At 34.9% G+C, this 21,030-nt stretch overlaps 1 protein-coding gene across 2 annotated transcripts in view; it reads right to left on the reverse strand.

The window, feature by feature from the left end:
* COL21A1 (collagen type XXI alpha 1 chain) overlaps positions 1-21,030 on the reverse strand; it is a 212,329-nt gene that overhangs the window by 45,089 nt on the left and 146,210 nt on the right. The gene's annotated exons all lie outside the window — the stretch shown is intronic.

Raw genomic sequence — 21,030 nt, forward strand, 5'->3', positions numbered from 1 at the left:
CTATTCATTCTTTGCACTTTAATCCAGTATCTATTTAAAAGAAACATCTAAAATGTGTATTTTAGATAGCTGTTAAAATTATAATAGTTTTCAGTTATATATCTTTACATTATTCTGCTCAAATTATTTAGGCACCTTATTTTACACCCACTTTTTGGCATGCTGTAAATTTTTTCCAAGTGAATCAATTGCTAGCATGTAAAAAAAGTATCTGACACTATGCTTAATAAAACAATAAGTATTAGTTGAATTTAGTCTTAAAATGTGTAAGATCCACAGATCAATACAGCTATTAAACTGCCTGGACAAAAATAAAGGGCAGCTGGGGAGAGTCCCTTGAAATAGACATACACACACACCCTCAAACATTTAGAATTTTTGAAACCTATCAGTCATCAAGAGCCATGATGTTGTGTGTCTGTTCAGCAAAGTATTACATCTTAACAAGCAAAGTTCTCTATAAACAATTATACCACACTTATATCATACCAAAGAGAACATTTCATCCTACAGCAGAGCAAGAGAGAAAGTAAAACAAAAATGAAAATATTTTTCTTGTAAATCATTCAAATACCTGAGTCAAAATAAGTCTAAGGGGGAAAATGTCTCAGAATACACGTACTGAAGCATATGCCAACACCATTTTCCATAGTTTCATACTCTAATGAACTGCCTAAATTGTACAAAATGAACCACAGAGGGAAGAACCAATAACTCTTGGCTAACACAATCAGGCCTTAGGGAAAAATCTAAGCATATCACATTATATAAACACTACCTCCCCACTTTTATGAATTGTTACATTTCATTAGCACAGTGAAATACCAGTTAAAGCCAAATATTTCATCTGCTCCAACTGTATTTACAAACACCAGATGACAGTTGAGGATAGAATGGAAAAGGGATAATGTTTTCCTGTAAATTAACCAAACTAGAGGGCAAGGAGGTCCAGCTGACCCAATGGTTCTACAGAAAAGCTTATGAAAATATCAGAGAAACAGAGATGGATGTTAGAGTCACAAAAGCCACAAGTTAAAAAGCCTGAACGATTAGAGAAAAGGGCTGTCAGGTCCTAACACTAGAGGGAAATTAAACATTAACAATCCCGAACTTGACACTCACAGCAACAGCCAGAGTAAGCAGCTCTGGGCAGGAAAAAGCTCTTTGCAGGAAAGAGCTTTCTACAGGGGCACCTCTGTCTTGACACTAACCTTACACCAGGCACCCCCGTGGTCTACTCATCTCTGGCCCTAGCACACCTTTCAAATCTTTTGATCACACAATACTTTGCCTAACTTGCTGGTTCTTTCCATAGATCAAAGAAATAGAAATGAAAAATAAGTAATTAACAAATGACCAGAACTCTTCCCTAGCTTCCCATTCAGTAATCTTGCAAACAAACTATGTGAACAAGATAGGATCTAAAGAAAGATCACAAGGAGCCTACAAGCCTGCACTCAAGCCTGCACGCAGTGGGGGACCGCAACCACTCTGACCCCCTATCCCAGTGATTAACTGAGATTACTTCCTGTTTCCCTATAAAAGCTTTCATGGCCGAGCAGAATCTTCGGAGGTGGTTTTTGGTGGGGGGACACTGAGTCCACCATCTCCTCAGGTTGCCGGCATTCTGATTAAAGGCAACTATCCTCTCTACCAACATTTTATGAGTATTGATTTTGTAAGCAGTGAGCAGTGGGACCGATTTGATACCATCAGGTGGAACCACCCATGTCAGTGGTTCTCAGGGATGGTCCCCACCCCAGCCAGATCAGTTTCGCCACACTTGGGAACTTCAAAACACAAAATTTCAGGCCTTGTTGCAGACCTACTGAGTCAGAAACTCTAGATGGTGGGGCCCAGAAATTTCTCTGAACAGCTAATTCTGATGATTTGAGAACCATGGCAGAGCTGGAAGTCATTAGGTCACTTAACTTCTCTCACCTCCAGGTAGTGTCATATGTGACTGCCATACTTAAGCAAATCTATAGTTTAGATCATCTGTATATAAATTAAAGGTGGAAGGAGAGTTGTCCAACAGCGGAAACAACTAATTTGGGATTACGCGACTACTTCGGTTGGTAAAAATCTCTCCTTTTACTTTTCTGACATTAACCTAGTCTTAATATGTTATTCTAATTAGGAAGTTTCTAAAAAAAGGAACCATCAGCAACATATATCAATAATGAAGTTCCACAATTATTTGAGAATTTCATTTCTTCTTATTCTGCTCCTTGTTAGGAGAGATCATCAGAATGATACAGAATCATATGAATAAAACAGCATCTACTCTTTATAATGTACAGCAGTGATTCCCCAACTCTAGCTGCATCAGAATCACCTGGAGGGTCTGGTAAACTGCAGATGGTGGACCCCACTCCAGAGTTTCTAATTCAATAGTCCTGGGGTGAACTCCAAGAATTCACATTTCTAACAAGTTTTCAGGAGGTGCTGATACTGCTGGTCTTGCAACCACAGTTTGAGAACCACTGTTCTAGCCCAGATCTCATGAAAGAGACTCCATACCCTTTCTGCCCTCACCCACCCCTCTGCATGTGAACCACAGTGGCTTTGTATGGCTTTACATTTGCCACTGAGTTTTACAATAGCCAGATTGTTCAGTAGGTGTCTCTATGTAGGAACTGTTTTCCTGGCTCGCACATTCTTTAAAGGTAAGAAACACAATCCTATATGAGATTTTTTTAAATCATCCAGAATACTTAAAATGGTGCTGAACACAATATATGACTATATGTAAAACTACATGTTCCCTGCTTTACAGCCACTGGAGCACATCAAGGAAGGAGGAATGGATGATTTATTCTTAATAAATTGCATATGCTGTTGTAAGATTATGCAGTGTAATTATGACAAGATAATGGCCAGTAATCTTTGCCTAGGAATGTTCTCTTCATTCTTTTAATAATGTTTCATTGGGACCTGAAAGGATGATTTTTACTTAGTCATTTTCCATAAAATTATCCAATGTGATACACAACTAGTGTATGAAATTCAGTACTGTAACCAGAATTTAATCTGATCACTTGATTGCTTTCATGACCTGGAGATCCTGGTATAGACCAATATGTCTGGCTGGTGGAAAAAAAAAAAAAGGCATATAGCATGTCTCGACCTCTAATTTACCATTTTGCTATTCTATTATTAATTCTGTCTTGATATAAGATAATTGAGAAAATGTCATGTTAAACATTATTCCTCAATCCAGTCTCTGCAGCTAATGTCAAAGATGATTTATTCCACAGCAAACCAGTTATTTTTAAAAAACAAATTTAACCAGAAACAGAAATGTGAAACTTGCATTGCATGTGTATTTCCTTTCATGTGGTGGTCCTTGGTACTTACCCACAAAAAAATAAAAGGACGGAGAGTAATTTAGTTTGTGGCCATTGCAGTTCTCAAAATCTGGTGGAAGGTGTGTGACCATTAAAATATAACTGAATTTGGAAAAAGATCCTTACTTTGTTATTAAACACTTTAATTGACTTTGATCTTACTGCATGGTTTACTCTTAGTATGTAAACAAATCTCTAGCATGCCAGAGAATATATTGAAGATGTAAGACTGGAGAAGCTTGTCCTGGCTGACCAAATAAACAGACAAGAAGTTTGGAAAGCAGCATGCATAAAGGGGATCACACAAACCAGGCCTGGAATTCAGGCCCTGCCTTCTATCTGACTGCACTTTGGGGTAAATTCTTTAATCACGCTTTATCTGATCTTAATGTCAAAATGACACTGATATTCCCAACTTCATAGGGTTTTGTTTTTTGTTTGTTTTTTGTTGTTATTGTTGTTGTTGTTTTAGGAAAACAAAATAAGAGCCTTTGTGGAAGTGCCTTGCATAGCTCTAGAAGCAGAAGGAGAGATCCAGAAAGTTAGCTACTCTGCTGCCAGCAAAGAGTGGGAGTTTTAACAGTTCTTTACTCTTAACGATTTGTTTCAGGATACACTAAATTCAAATAATATGTTATTTTTTAATTTGTACCCCTATGGTTTGGCATAATAATTTAGGCAGAGCGAATTATTTTTTAACTGCTTGAAACAACACACATTGATTATTTCATAGTTTCTGGGGCCAGAAGTCTGGGCATGGATTTACTGAGTTCTCTGTGTAGGGTCTTATGGTAATTAGGAGGTCTGCTGCGCTGTGTTCTCATCTCTCAGACGCTTGACTACAGAAGTGTCTTCGTCCACATTCACTCATTTTATTGGCAGAATTCATTTCATTGCCACAGATGGCTACTTACTTCATCAAGCCAACAAGGAAATTCCCTACATCAAGCAGGCTCTAAGGGGAGCCTTTCATAATGTAACATCATTATAGGAGTGACATCTGTTGATTAGAAGCAAGTCATAGGTCCTGGGCACACTCAAAGGTAGGGAATTATAAAAAGGCTGGAGCACCAGGAGGTGGTGGCCACTTTCAAGTCTGCCTAGCACAATTATTGTCACATATCCCTGTAAGGGTTGTACTACTTTTGCTTTGCTTCCAGCAATGTATGAAAGCACCTGTTTACTCAAAGCCTTGCCAAGCAGAATACTATCAAGTTTTTGAAATTTTGGCAATCTAATGGGTGGGTAATTGTATCTTGCCATGGTTTCAATTTGTATTTCTCTTATTGTGAGTGAAGTTAAACATCTTCATACATTTAAGAGCCATTTTACATCTATTTTGGTTTTGAGAATTATATATTTATGTCTTTTTCCCACTCATCTATTTATTTTTATTGAAATATAGATGATTTACAATATTATATTAGTTTCAAGTGTACAGCATAGTGATTCAATATTTTTATACTTTATACTCTCTTTAAAGTTATTACAAAATAACAGTTTTATTTCCCTGTGCTGTACAATATATCCTTGTTGCTTATCTACTTTATACAGAGTAGTTTGCATCTATTTATCCCCTATCCCTATCTTGCCCCTCCTGTCTTCCCTCTTCCCACTGGTAACCACCAGTTTGTTCTCTATGACTGTGAGTCTGTTTCCATTTTGTTATATAAATTCTTTTATTTTTTTAGATTCCACATAAAAGTGATAACATATAGTATTTGTCTTCCTCTGACTTATTTCACTAAGCATAATACCCTCTAGGTCCATCTACACTGTTGCAAATGGCAGAATTTCATTCTTTTTTATAACTAATATTCCATTGTATATATACACCACATCTTCTTTATCCACTTATCTGTTGATGGATACTTGGGTTGCTTCTATATCGTGGCTATTGTAAATAGTGCTGCTATGAACACTGGGGTGCATGTATCTTTCTGAATGAGTGTTTTCATTTGTTCAGATATATACCCAGGGGTGGAACTGCTGGGCCATATGGTAGTTATATTTTTAGGTTTTTGAGAAACCTCCATACTGTTTTCCAAAGTGGCTGCATCAATTTATATTCCCACCAACAATGTACAAGGGTTCCCTTTCCTCCAAATAATCTCCAACATTTGTTATTTGTGCTCTTTTTGATGATAGCCATTCTGACAGATATGAGATATCTCATTGTGATTTTGATCTGCATTTCTCTAATAGTGATGTTGAGCATCTTTTCATGTGCCTGTCATCCATCTGTATGTCTTCTTTGGAAAAATCTCTATTTAGACCTCCTGTCTATTTTTTAATTGTCTTTTTTTATATTGAGTTGTTTGAGCTGTTTTTGTATTTGAGATATTAACCTCTTGTGCATCATCATATCATTTGCAAATATTTTCTCTCATTCAATAGGTTGTATTTTCATTTTGTTGAGGGTTTCCTGTGCTGTGCAATAGCTTTTAAGTTTAATTAGTTCCCATTTGTTTAGTTTTGCTTTTATTTCTTTTGCCTTAGAAGACAGATCCAAAAAATATTGCTATGATTTATGTCAAAGAGAGTTCTGCCTATGCTCTCTTCTAGAAATTTTATGGTTTCAGGTCTTAAATTTAGGTCTTTAATCCATTTTGAGTTCATTCTGTATATGGTATTAGAGCATGGTCTAACTACATTCTTTTACATGTAGCTGTCTAGTTATCCCAGCACCACTTATTGAAGAGACTGTCTTTTCTCCATTTTAAATTCTTGATTCCTTTGACCATAAGAGTGTGGGTTTATTTCTGGGCTCTCAATTCTGTCCCATTGATCTATATGTCTGTTTCTGTGGCAGTGTCATGCAGTTTTGATTACTGCAGCTTTGTAGTGTAGTCTGAAGTCAGGAAGTGTGATACCTCCAGCTTTGTTCTTTTTTTCTCAAGATAACCTTGGCAATTCAAGGGATTTTGTGGTTCCATATAAATTTTAGGATTATTTGTTCTGCCTCTGTGAAAAATCTCATGGGTATTTTGATAGGGATTGCATTAAATTTGTATATTGCTTTGGGTAGTATGGATATTTTAACAATATTCATACTTCCAATCCAAGAACATGGAATATCTTTCCATTTCTTTGTGTCATCTTCAATTTCCTTCATCAATGTTTTATACTTTTCAGACTACAGTTCTTTAATCTCCTTGGTTAAGTTTATTCCTAGGTATTTTACTCTTTTTGGTGTAACTTTAAATGGGATTTTTGTTTGGTTTCTCTTTCTGTTAGTTCATTATTAGTACATAGAAAAGCAACAGGCTTTTTATGTGTCAATCCTGAATCCTGCAACTTTACTGAATTTATTTATTAGTTCTAATAGCTTTTTGGTGGAGACTTGTGGGTTTTCTCAATATAGTATCAAGTCATCTGGAAATAGTGACAGTTTTACTTCTTCCCTTCCAATTTGATTGTCTTTTCTTTCTTTGTTTTTCTGATTGCTGTGTCAAGGATTTCCAATACTATGTTGAATAGAAGTGGTGTGAGTGGATATCCTTTTCTTCTTCCTGATTTTAGCAGGAAGGCTTTCAGCTTTTCACTGTTAGTGTTATGTTGCCTGTGGGTTTGTCATAAAAGTCCTTTATTATGTTGAGATATAGTCTCTCTATACTCATGCTGATAAGAGGTTTGTTTTTTCTTTTTTAAACATGATGGATGTTGAATTTTTGTCAAATGCTTTTCTCCATCTATTGAGATGACCATATGATTTTTGTCTTTCCTTTTGTTAACATGGTGTAACTACATTGATTTATTTATATATGTTGAACCTTCCTGTGACCCTGGAATAAATCCAGTTTGACCATAGTGTATGATCTTTTTTATGTATTGTTGAATTCAGTTTGCTAATACTTTGCTGAGGATTTGTGCATCTACAATCATCAAAGATATTGGCCTGTAATTTTTTTTTCTTTTTTTTTTGTAGTGACTTTGTCTGATTTTGGCATCAGGGTAATAGGCTCATAGAATGAAGCTGGGAGTGTTACCTTCTCTTCAATTTTCTGGAATAGTTTGAGAAAGGTATGAATTCTTCTATATAGATTTGCTAAAATTTCCTTGGGAAGCCATCCAGTCCTGGGCTTTTGAGTGCTGGGAGTTTCTCTTTTTTTTTTTTTTTACAGATTCAATTTCACTTCTAGTGATCAGCCTGTCTGAATCATCTGCTTCTTGACTCAGTCTTGAGAGACTGTATGTTTTAGAAATTTGTCCATTTCTTCTATGTTGTCCAATTTGTTGGTGTATAATTGTTCATAGTATTGTCTTAGGATTTTTTGTATCTCTGTGGTATCAGTTTTACTTCTCCTTTCCTTTCTTATTTTGTTTATTTGGATCTTCTCCATGTTGGCAAGCCTGGCTAAAGATTTATCAATTCTCTTTATCTTTTCAAAAAACTAGGCCTTGTTTCCATTGATATTTTCTGGTATTTTTTTCTTTCTTTCTTCCTCTTTCTTTCTTTCTTTGTCTCTATTTCCTCTTGATGTTTTTTTATTTTCTTCTTTTTGCTGACATTGGGCTTTATTTGTTCTTCCTTTTCTTTTCCTTCTAGGTGGTAGATTAGGTTGTTCATTTGAGATCTTTTTTGCTTATTGAGGAAGGCCTAGATACCTATGAACTTCCCTCTTAGAACTGCTTTTGCTGCATCTCACATCTTTTGGAAAGTTTTGTTACCATGTTCATTTGTCTTGAGGTAAATATTTTCTGATTTTCTCTTTGATTTATTCATTGATCCATTGGGTTTTTAGTAGAAGATTGTTTAGTCTCTCTGTGTTTTTCCCATTTTTTTTAATGTAATTGATATCTTGTTTCACACTACTGCGGACAAAAAAAATTGTTTGATACAATTTCTATCCTCTTAAATTTGTTGAGATTTGTTTTGTGGCCTATCATGTGATCTATCCTGGAAAACATTCCATGTGCACATGAAAATACTGTATATTCTAATGTGTTTAGTTGAAATGTCCTATAGATATCTATTAAGTATAAGTGGTTTATGGTGTCACTTAAGACTAGTGTTGCCTTATTGATTTTCTGTCTGGATGATCTTACATTGATGCAATTGGTGTTAAAGTCCCCTAATATTGTAATATTGTCAATTTCTCCCTTTGTCTCTCTTAATATTTTCAGCTAAGAAAGAAATAAAAAGGCTCAGAAAGTGATAGTGGTAGAAGACAGTCAAAGAAGTTTCATCATGTCTATAACTGGAATCTGAAGATATAAACCAAAATAATGTAATAGAATGCCTATTTAAAATTATAATTGAAGAGAATAATCCAGAAATAAAAGTCCTGAATCTGCTTATTGAGAGGATTTTGGAAAACTGAAATTCTTAATTCTGAGACACAAATTATACTATTAAACTTTAAATATAAAGTATTTTTTTAACCCTATGGACTTCCATACAAAATACAAAGCCACTTACAAGGAAAAGACAATTAGGTTGGCCTCAGCAATGTACAGGACAACCACAGAGGAACATTTCAAAGAAATTCAAAGAAAAGCAGTGAAAAGCAGCAAGATAAGGGTTTAGGGTGATAATGGCAGTGACAAAACAATGACAGTCAGGCTATTATTCAAGTAACAAGAATATAGAAAAACATGTTAAAATACAAGATTTCAGAGAATACTGTATTCACAAGCCTTCCCAAGGAATATACCAGAGGAAAAGCTTCATCCAACCCAAATGATGTCTATGGGTTGGTGAAGGGGCTGGTGATGAACACTGCAAATTTGAAACAAAGGTGGGGAAAGAGTGGAAAAATAGTTTATAAATATTATATGATCTGACAAAGTAGAAGTATGATTAAACAAATAAGACAAAAGGAAAAGGGAAAGAAGAAAATAGAATAAATTGATTAACTGCCCCATAAATGATAGGGTGCCATTTGAAGTTAACAAAATAAATAATATTTGCCTAAGTAAGGCAAAAGGGGAAAAAGGAACTCTAAAATGTATTTTTGCAGCCTACTAAAGGTATTAGTATAAAGACCATTAGTAATTAACATTGCTATATAGTATATTTGAAAGTTGTTGAGAGTAGATCTTGAGTTCTCATCACAAGGAAAAATTTTTTTTTCTATTTTCTTGTATCTATATGGGTTGATGGATGTTCACCAAACTTATTGTGGTAAACATCTCACAATATGTAACTTATACAGTACTGTATGTCAATTATCTCAATAAAACTGTAAGAAAAAAAGAACACTGAGAAAAATATACAAATTTTCCTAAATCCCAAAGAAAATAAAAGCAAAAATGAAAAACAACAGATCACATTAAGAAAGAGGTATAGTATGAGGGTGAGTCAAAAATTATCTGCACTCTGGCTGTAGAATTTATTTTAATTACTTTTAGAAATGACAAATACATCATTTTTTGACATAATCCCCTTGCTTTTCAATACACTTTATCCATCTGTCAACAAGTTTTCATATTCCCTCATTAAAAGTTGTTTTAGGCTGAGCTGCAAGCCATGAATGCACTGCTGTCTTCACTTCTTCATCAAAAGTGAATCTTCATCCCATAGGGCTGCTTTCAGGGGACCAAAGAGGTGAAAGTCCAATGGAGCAAGATCAGGACTATAGAGAGGATGCTTTAACAACTCAAAATGAAATAATCCACAACAGACTTAGGTTTCAAAAAGTTTGTGTGAGATGGGTACCAAAACAACTCATGGAAGAGTGTAAGCAGAACTGTTTGGATATCTGCAAACAAAATTTAGACCAATACTCTAAGGAAGGTGAAAGTTTCTTAATGAGAATCATTACTGGTGATGAGACATGGCTTCATCACTACAAGCCTGAGTAAACAGAAGACTATGGAGCAGAATCATCCTCAATCATTAACCAAGAAAAAGTTCAAAAGTCAAACACCAGCTGGAAATTTGATGCGTACAGCTTTCTGGGATTCTCAAGGGCCAGTACTGGAACATAATCAGGAAAAAGGTTCAACAATCAACAGTGCTCATTATAGTGAGATGCTTACTGAAGAGCTGAAGTCTAAACTTCGGATTAAACACAGAGGACTGCTATCCAAGGGCATTGTGCTCTTTCATGACAATGCACATCAGCATGCTTCTGCCAACACTGTCGACACTCTACAAAAACTTCATTTTGAGATGTTAGAGCATCCTCCCTGATCTTGCTCTATCGGGTTTTCACCTGTTTGGTTCCCTGAAAGCAGCCCTACGAGAATGAAGAGTCACTTCTGATGAAGAAGTGAAGGCAACAGTGCATTCATGGTTCACAGCTCAGCCTAAAACATTTTTTAATGAGGGAATATGAAAGCTTATTGACTGACAGACAAAAATGTACTGAAAAGCAAGGAGATTATGTCAAAAAATTATGTATTTGTCTTTTCTAAAAGTAATTAAAATACATTCTACAGCCAGAGTGCGGATAGTTTTTGACTCACCCTCGTAAATACAGCATAATGCAAAAAGTAAGTATAACAAAATTATAACATAAGCATTACGACAGAGATAAGACCAGTCTTATCAGTCAATAATAAAAATATTTCAGATTGCTTTAGAAAGTAAAGACCAATTCTATGCTTGATAGAAGAAAAGCAACTAGAACAAAGTGATTCAAAAACTAAAGCTACACAACAGCAGGATGGGCAAAGATTCTGCAAACAAAACAAATAACCAGAAAAGAGAAATGTAAACCTGGTAAAGATAAGGCAGAATTCAAGCTAAAAATTATTGAAGAAGACAAAAATGACATATTATAATACTAAAGCCACAATTCAAAATGAAGATATAACAGCTACGAATACCTATACAACAAGTAACATAAAAACCCCCTTCAAGAAACAAAAGATAGAAGAAGAAATAGATGGAAATGCATTAAGAGGGACACTAACAAATCACACTCTGCCCAAAGCTTGTCAAACAAACCATAAATTAAGTGTATAGATTACCTAAAAAAGATAGTCAGTGAGGTAAATCTTAAAAATGTATACTGAGTTTCAACATCTCAAAATAGAGATCCACTTTCTCATATGCATAGGGAACATACCTGAAAATTGAATATATAATAGTTCAAAGAATAAAATTTAGTAAATCTCATAAAGAAGAAATTATACAAATAATATTCTCTGATGCAATGTAAGAAGACAAAAAATTGACAACAGAATCAAAATTAAAGGCCTTTCAACCTAAACTTTTTTTAACTTTTAAATAACTCTTGGAAAAAGAAAAAAAATTGCAAAAATTCTAAAAAATAATATTAATGGAAACACCACACATTAAAATCAAGGGGGTATAACTGAAGCAATAATCAAAAAAATTTATAATTTAAATACTAAGAGCAAAAAATAGTGAAAGGATGATATTAATAAATAAATTTAATTCCCAATTATGAAAGCTAGAAAAAAATATAAGAAAAAAAGAAAGAAGTAATATAGATAAAAAGTTAAAAAAACTGGAAATATCAATGAAGTTATTAATAATTAAATTACATGTTAGATCTTTAATAAAAACTAACATAGTAGAGAAACCAAAAGCTTACATGATCAAACAAACAAAATAGAGTAGAAAGGAAAAGCATAAATATTCAAAGCAACAACAGAATACTCACTGAAACAGAGAAAACTTTTAAAATATCATGAGAGGAATTTGCACAATTAGATAGAAGTCACCTGAAAAATCTGAATGGAATGGCTAATTTTCTAAGAAAATGAAGTTTACTATTATTGCTTAAGCAAAGCAATTTTCAGGTAAGAAATAAGAAGAAGTTATCAAGGAAAAAATTCAACAAAAAACACGAGGCCCAGATGAGGGAAAAATGCTATGGTGCTTGATTTCAACTTTAACTATCAATGAGTCATTATTACAAAATGTATAATATCAGGAATGAAAGACAGGACATTACAAATCCTACATCAAAAGGATAAGAATAATGCAATGTTAAAAACAAAATATGTCAACAAATTTGAAAATTAAATGAAATGGACTATATTCTTGAAAGGTACAAATAACCAAAACTTAATTGAGAAGAAAGAGAAACTCTAAATAGCCCAATATTTTGCAATGGAATTTAGTAATTGAAATCTTCACACCTACAAAGCCAGGTCCAAATGGCTTCACTGATGAATTTCACCAAATAAGGAAGAAATGATACCAATTCTATAAAAACGCTTTCAGAAAATAGAAGCCAGTATTATCTTGATATCAAAGCCATACAAAAATATCACAAGAAAACTACTGACCATATATCTCATGAACATAGACACAAAAGTCTTTAAAAAATATTTGCAAATGGAATCCAACAATATATCAGAAGAATAACATAAGATGAAAAATTGGGGTTTATTCCAATGATGCAAGGTTGATGTAACATACAAAAATCAATATTATACATCATATTAAGGAAATAAGGGAGGAAAACAATATAACCAACTCAATAAATGTAAACAAGGTTTTGATGAATTTCAACACTTAGTCATAATTAAAAAGAGGAAAAGCTCTCAAGAGACTAGTAATAAAAAGGAATTTCCTTAAACTAATATAGGGTTTCTATGTGAAACAAACAACTAACACTGGTGAAAGATTTAAGGTTCTCCACCTTGTCAGAAACAAGGCAAAAAAGTACATCCTCACCACTTCTGATTGAGTAGAATTAATTGAGTAGAATTGTATTTTGAAGGCTGGGTCATTGCAATAAAACTATTAAAGTCATATCAATATAAATTTCTTCTTCTATACCAACTTATATTGGTATAGAAGAAGAAAACTATCTTGATTTGCAGACAATGTGATCCTCTATGCAGAAAAGCTTACAGAATTTACAGAGTTATAGGAACTGATAAATGGATTTAGCAATATTATAGGATATATGATCAATCTGCCAAAACTAATTGTATTTTCATATGCTAGCAACAAACAAAAATAAATTAAAAATAAACTATCCATAAGAGTATAAAAAAATACCCAGGTGTTAATTTAGCAAAAGACATACAAGATGTGAATACTGAAAACCATATAACATTGCTGAGATAAATGAAAGAAAGGTTTAATTTAATATGTAAGTGGAGTGATACACCATGCTGATATTTCCCCATCTTGAATAGGGGCTGGATTTGTGGACTCACTTCCAAATAGAATGTGGAAAGGAAAAAGCAGTGGAGAAACCTGACAACTACATTTGGCCCTTGAACAACATGGGTTTGAAATGCAGGAGTCCACTCACGTGTGGATTTTTTTCAACAGTAAATACTGCAGAACCATGTGATCCCTGGTTGGGATCCACGGACTCAGATCCATGCATACTGAGGAACCTCATATACAGAGGGCCAACTATAAATTATACTAGGGTTTTCCACCATGGGGAGGGTCAGTGGCTCTGACTTCTGTTCATGGGTCAACTGTAATACCATAACTAAGAGACCAAGGTTAACATGCCAGTGATCAAACATGTGGATAGTATGTACTCTCTTATTAGAGATGAGATGCACTCACCTTTGTGTTATCCTTCTCCACCACCCCCAAAATAATTCCAGTCTACTCAGATAAACCCAAACTGACTGGACATTCTACAAAAGACCTTGTGCTCCGCAAAAAAATAGCAAAGTCATAAAAATGAAGAAAAGACTGATAAATCATCACAGATTAGAGGAGACTGAAGAGGCATGCCAAAAAAAAAAAAAAAAATGCGATGTGGTGTATCCTGGATTGGCCCCTGGAGCAGCAAAAGGTCATTAGTGGAAAAATTAATGAAATCCAAATAAAGTATGGAGTTCCATCTATAGCAACTTGACAATACTGATTTCTTAGTTTTGACAAATGCATCATAGTAATATAAGATGTTAACATCAAGAGAAAGTGGGTAAGGTGTATAGGAAACTTCTCTGTACTATTTATCTACAACTTTTCTATAAATCTAAAAGTATTCCAAGCTAAAAAAGTTTCTTTAGCTTCAGAAGGCTTTCTTTGTAAGAAAATTTCAAGGTGATACTAAAGCTTATAAGAAATTTATATGGACCTAGACTATCTATTACAATTTTAAAAAGAAAAACAAATTTAGATACGTACACTACCTAATTCCAAGACTTATTTTAAAGCTATGGTAATCAAGACAGTGTGTTGCTGACAAAAAGACAGAGGTAAACATGGGTAGAACAGAACCAAGTGTCCAAAAATAGGTTCACACATATATTAATTGATACTTGGCAAAAATGCTCATGTAATTCAATGGGAAATGACAGTCTCTGAAATAAATGGTGCTGGAACAACCAGACCTCCAAAAGGGGGGTGGGGGGGAAGAACCTTAACTTTTACCTTACACCATTCACAGAAATTAAAATCATCAAAATGGATCATAGAGCTAAATTTGTAAGGTAATATAATACAATTTTAGAAAATATGATGTTCTATATATGCATTTAGAAAATCTGAAAATATTTTCTTTTAGAGGAAAAGATAGGAGAAAATCTCTGCCCCTAAGTTAGATAAAGATTAAATAGAATACAAAACACATGAATCAAAAAATATTTTAAGAAGTTAGGCTTCATTCAGATTGAAAACTTCTTCCCATCAAAAGATACCATTAAGAAAATGAAAGGCAACCCAAAGGTCAGGAGACAATACTCACAAATATGCATCTGCTAAAGGACCTATATCCAGAATATACAAAGAATTATTACAACTCATTAATAAGAAGACAAACAATCCAAAGTTTTTTAAAAATGGTCAAATGTTTTGAAAAGATACTTCACAAAAGAAGATATACAAATGGCCAACAAGCCCATAAAAAGATGTCAACACTGTCAGTTGTCAGAAAAATGGAAACTAAAACCACATGAGATACCATTATGTACCAACAAAAATAGCTAAAATAGAAAATATTACGTGTCGGCAGGATGTGGTAAAACTGGAATTCTCTTGAATTGCCGATGGCAATAGAGAAGAATGCAACCACTTTAGAAAGATAGTTTGGAATTTTCTTAGGAACTTAAATATACACTCACCATATAATCCAGCAATTCTCTAGGTATCAACCCAAGAGAAATGAAAACATGTCCAACTCAGATGTGTAAAAGAATATTCATATCAACATTATTTAGAGTCCCTTTTGAGAGAGCACCAGAATCACAACTAACTGCTGAACAACCACTGATAGGAAGGCACTGGAACTCACCAAAAAAGATAACCCACATCTAAAGAAAAAGGAGAAGCTGCATTGAGATGGTAGGAGGGGTGCAATTGTGATAAAATCAAATCCCATAACTGCTGGGTGGGCGAATCACAAACTGGAGAACAATTATACCACAGAAGTTCACCCACTGGAATGAGTGTTCTGAGCCCCACATCAGGCTTCCCAACCTGGGGGCCTAGCAACAGGAAGAGGAATCCCCAGAGAATCAGATTTTGAAGGCCAGCAGGATTTGATTGCAGGACTTACACAGGACTGGGGGGAAAAGACACTTCACTCTTGGTGGGTACACACAAAGTAGTGTGTGCACCAGGACCCAGGGGAAGGAGCAGTGACCCCACAGAAAACTGAACTAGACCTACCTGCTAATGTTGTAGGGTCTCCTGCAGAGGCAGGGGGTGGCTGTGGCTCATCGTGGGGATAAGGACATTGGCAGGAGAAGTTCTGAGAAGTACTCATCAGTGTGAGCCCTCCTGGAGTCTGCCATTAGCCCCACCAAAGAGCCTGTAAGCTCCAGTGCTGGGTTGTGCCATGCCAAACAACCAATAGGGAGGGAACTCAGCCCCACCCATTGGCAGACAAGTGGATTAAAGTTTTACTGAACTCTGCTCATCAGAGCAACACCCAGCTCTACCCACCACCAGTCCCTTCCATCAAGAAGCCTGTGCAAGCCTCTTAGATAGCCTCATCCACCAGAGGACAGAAAGCAGTAACAACAAAAACTATAATCCTGCAGCTCATGGAACGAAAATGACAGCCACAGAAAGATAGACAAAATGAAAAGGCAGAGGACTTTGTACCAAATGAAGGAACAAGATAAAACCCCAGAAAAACAACTAAATGAAGTGGAGATAGGCAACCTTCCAAAAAAGGATTCAGAATAATGATGGTGAAGATGATCCAGGACCTCAGAAAAAGACTGGATGCAAAGATCAAAAAGATGCAAGAAATGTTTAACAAAGACCTAGAAGAATTAAAGAACAAACAAACAGAGATAAGCAATATAATAATTGAAATGAAAAATATACTAGAAGGAATCAACAGCAGAATAACTGAGGCAGAAGAACAGATAAGTGGTGGAAATCATTGCCATGGGACAAAATAAAGAAAAAAAAAATGAAAACAAATGAAGAGAGCCTAAGAGACAACAGTAAATGCACCAACATTCATATTACATGGGTCCCAGAAGAAGGAAAGAGAAAGGACCTGAGAAAATATTTAAAGAGATTATATTCAAAAACACCCTGGACATGGGAAAGGAAATAACCACTCAAATTCAGGAAGTGCAGAGAGTCCCAGGCAGGAGAAACCCAAGGAGAAACATGCCAAGACACATAGTAATCAAACTGATAAAAATAAAAGACAGAGAAAAATTATTAAAAGCAACAAGGGAAAAATGACAAATAATATACAAGGGAACTCCCATAAGGGTAACAGCTGATTTCTCAGCAGAAACTCTGCAAGCCAGAAGGGAGTGGCATGATATATTTAAAGGGATGAAATGGAAGAACCTACAACTAAGAATACTCTACCCAGCAAGGATCTCATTCAGATTCGACAAAGAAAGCAAAAGCTTTACCGACCAGCAACAGCTAGGAGAATTCAGCACTACCAAACCAGCCCTACAATGAACGCTAAAGGAACTCCTTTAAGTGGGACATACAAGAGAAGAAAAGGACCTACAAAAACAAAAACAAAACAATTAAGAAAATGGTAATAGGAACATACATATCGATAATTACCTTGAATGTAAATGGATTAAATGCTATAACCAAAAGACAGACTGGTTGAATGGATACAAAAACAAGACGTATATATGCTGTCTACAAGAGACCTGCTTCAGACCTAGGGACACACGCAAAATGAAAGTGAGGGGATGGAAAAAGATATTCCATGCAGATGGAAATCAAAAGGAAGCTGGAGTAGCAATACTCATATCAGATAAAATAGACTTTAAAATAAAGAATGCTGCAAGGGACAAGGAAGGACACTACGTAATGATCAAAGGATCAATCCAAGAAGAAGATATAACAATTATAAATATATATGCACCCAATATAGGATCACCTCAATACATAAGGCAAATGCTAACAACTATAAAAGAGGAAATCAACAGTAACACAATAATACTGGGGGACTTTAACCCCTTGCTTATACCCATGGACAGATCATCCACACAGAAAATTAATAAGGAAACACAAGCTTTAAATGACAAAATAGACCAGATACATTTAATTGATACTTAAAGGACATTCCATCCAAAAACCGAACATTACACTTTCTTATCAAGGGCACACAGAACATTCTCTAGGATAGATCACATCTTGGGTCACAAATCAAGCCTTGGTAAATTTAATAAAATTGAAATCATATCAAGCATCTTTTCCAACCACAACACTATGAGATTAGAAATCAATTACAGAAAAAAAAGTGTAAAAAACACAAACACATAGAGGTTAAATAATACAGTACTAAATAACCAAGAGATCACTGAAGAAATCAAAGAGGAAATCAAAAAATACCTACAGACAAATGACAATGAAAACACAATGATCCAAAACCTATGGGATACAGCAAAAGCAGTTCTAAGAGGGAAGTTTACAGCAATACAATCCTATCTCAAGAAATAAGAAAAATGCCAAATAAACAATCTCACTTTACACCTAAAGAAACTAGAGAAAGAAAAACAAACAAAACCCAAAGTTAGCAGAAGGATAGAAATCATAAAGATCAGAGCAGAAATAAATGAAATAGAGACAAAGAAAACAATAGCAAAAATCACTAAAATTAAAAGCTCATTCTTTGAGAAGATAAAAAAAAATGATAAACCTTTAGCCAGACTCATCAAGAAAAAGAGGGAGAGGACTCAAATCAATACAATTAGAAATGAAACAGGAGAAGTTACAATGAACACCACAGAAATAAAAGGTATCATAAGAGACTACTACAAGCAACTATATGCCAATAAAATGGACAACCTGGATGAAACAGACAGATTCTTAGACTGCTGTAAGCTTCCAAGACTGAATCAGGAAGAAATAGGAAATATGAACAGACCAATCACAAGAAATGAAATTGAAACTGTGATTAAAAATCTTCCAACAAACAAAAGTCCAGGACCAGATGGCTTCACAGGTGAATTCTATCAAACATTTAGAAAACAGCTAACACCCATCCTTCTCAAAGTCTTCCAAAAAATTGCAGAGGAAGGAACACTCCCAAACTCTTTCTATGAGGCCAACATCACCCTGATACCAAAACCAGACAAAGATACTACAAAAAAAGAAAACTACAGACCAATATCACTGATGGATTTAGATGCAAAATCCTCAACAAAATACTAGCAAACAGAATCCAACAACACATTAAAAGGATCATCCACCATGATCAAGTGGGGTTTATCCCTAGAATGCAAGGACTCTTCAATATACGCAAATCAATCAATGTGATACATCATATTAACAAATTGAAGGATAAAAACCACAAGATCATCTCAATAGATGCCGAAAAAGCATTTGACAAAATTCAACACCCACTTATGATAAAAACTCTCCAGAAGGTGGGCACAGAGGGAACCTACCTCAACATAATAAAGGCCATATATGACAAACACACAGCCAACATCATTCTCAATGGTGAAAAACTGGAAGCATTCCCTCTAAGATCAGGAACAAGACAAGGATGTCCACTCTCTCCACTACTATTCAACATAGTTTTGGGAGTCCTTACCACAGCAATCAGAGAAGAAAAAGAAATAAAAGGAATCCAAATTGGAAAAGATGAATTAAATTGTAACTCTTTGCAGATGACATGATACTATACATAGAAAATCCTAAAGATGCCACCAGAAAACTATTTGAGCTAATCAATGAATTTGGTAAAGTTGCAAGATACAAAATTAACACACAGAAATCTCTTGTATTCATGTATACTAACAACAAAAGATCAGAAAGAGAAATTAAGGAAACAATCCCATTCACCATTGCAACAAAAAGAATAAAATACCTAGGAATAAACCTAACCAAGGAGGTAAAAGACCTGCACTCAGAAAACTATAAGACATTCATGAAAGAAATCAAAGACGACACAGACAGATGGAGGGATATACCATGTTCTTGGATTGGAAGAATCAACATTGTGAAAATGACTATACTACTCAAAGCAATCTACAGATTCAGTGCAATTCCTATCAAATTACCCATGGCATTTCTTACAGAACTAGAACAAAAAAATCCTAAACTTTGTATGGAGACACAAAAGACCCTGAATAGCCAAAGCAATCTTGAGGGGAAAAAATTGAGCTGGAGGAATCAGACTCCCTGATTTCAGACTATACTACAAAGCTACGGTAATCAAGACAATATGGTACTGGCACAAAAACAGAAATATAGATCAATGGAACAGGATAGAAAACCCAGAGATAAACTATGGTCAACTAATCTATGACAAAGGAGGCAAGGATATACAATGGAGAACAGACAGCCTCTTCAATAAGTGATGCTGGGAAAACTGGACAGCTAAATGTAAAAGAATGAAATGTGAACACTCCCTAACACCATACACAAAAAGAAACTCAAAATGGATTAAAGACCTAAATATAAGGCCAGACACTATAAAACTCTTAGAGGAAGACATAGGAAGAACTCTCTGACATAAATCACAGCAAGAGCCTTTTTGAACCACCTCCTACAGTGACACAAATAAAAACAAAAATAAACAAGTAGGACCTAATGAAAAAAGCTTTTGCACAGCAAAGGAAAGTATAAATAAGATGAAAAAACAACCCTCAGAATGGGAGAAAATATTTGCAAATGAATCAACAGACAAAGAATTTATCTCTGAATTATATAAACAGTTCATGCAGCTCAATATCAAAAAAACAAACAATGCACTCAAAAAATGAGTGGAAGACCTAAATAGGCATTTCTCCAAAGAAGATATACAGGTGGCCAAGAGGCACATGAAAAGCTGCTCAACATCACTAATTATTAGAGAAATGTAAATCAAAATTACCGTGAGGTATCACCTCACACCAGTTAGAGTGGGCATCATCTGAAAATCTACAAACAATAAATGCTGCAGAGTGTGTGGAAAAAAGGGAACTCTCTTGCACTGTTGGTGGGAATGTAAATTGGTACAGTCACTATGAAGAACAGTATAGAGGTTCCTTAAAAAACTAAAAATAGAACCACCATATGATGCAGCAATCCCAGTACTGGGTATACATGCAGAGAAGATCATAATTCAAAAAGACACATGCACCCCAATGTTCACTGCAGCACTATTTACAATAGCCAGGTCATGGAAGCAACCTAAATGTCCATCCACAGAGGAATGGATAAAGAAGATGTGGAACATATATACAATGGAATATTACTCAGCAATAAAAAGGAACGAAATTAGGTCATTTGTAGAGACATGGATGGACCTAGAGACTGTCACATAGAGTGAAGTCAGAAATGGAAAAACAAATATCATACATTAATGCATATATGCAGAATCTAGAAAAATGGTACAGATCAACCAGT

The sequence above is a fragment of the Hippopotamus amphibius genome, chromosome 11, assembly GCF_030028045.1.
Source record: "Hippopotamus amphibius kiboko isolate mHipAmp2 chromosome 11, mHipAmp2.hap2, whole genome shotgun sequence".
NCBI classification, from domain to species: Eukaryota; Metazoa; Chordata; class Mammalia; order Artiodactyla; family Hippopotamidae; genus Hippopotamus; species Hippopotamus amphibius.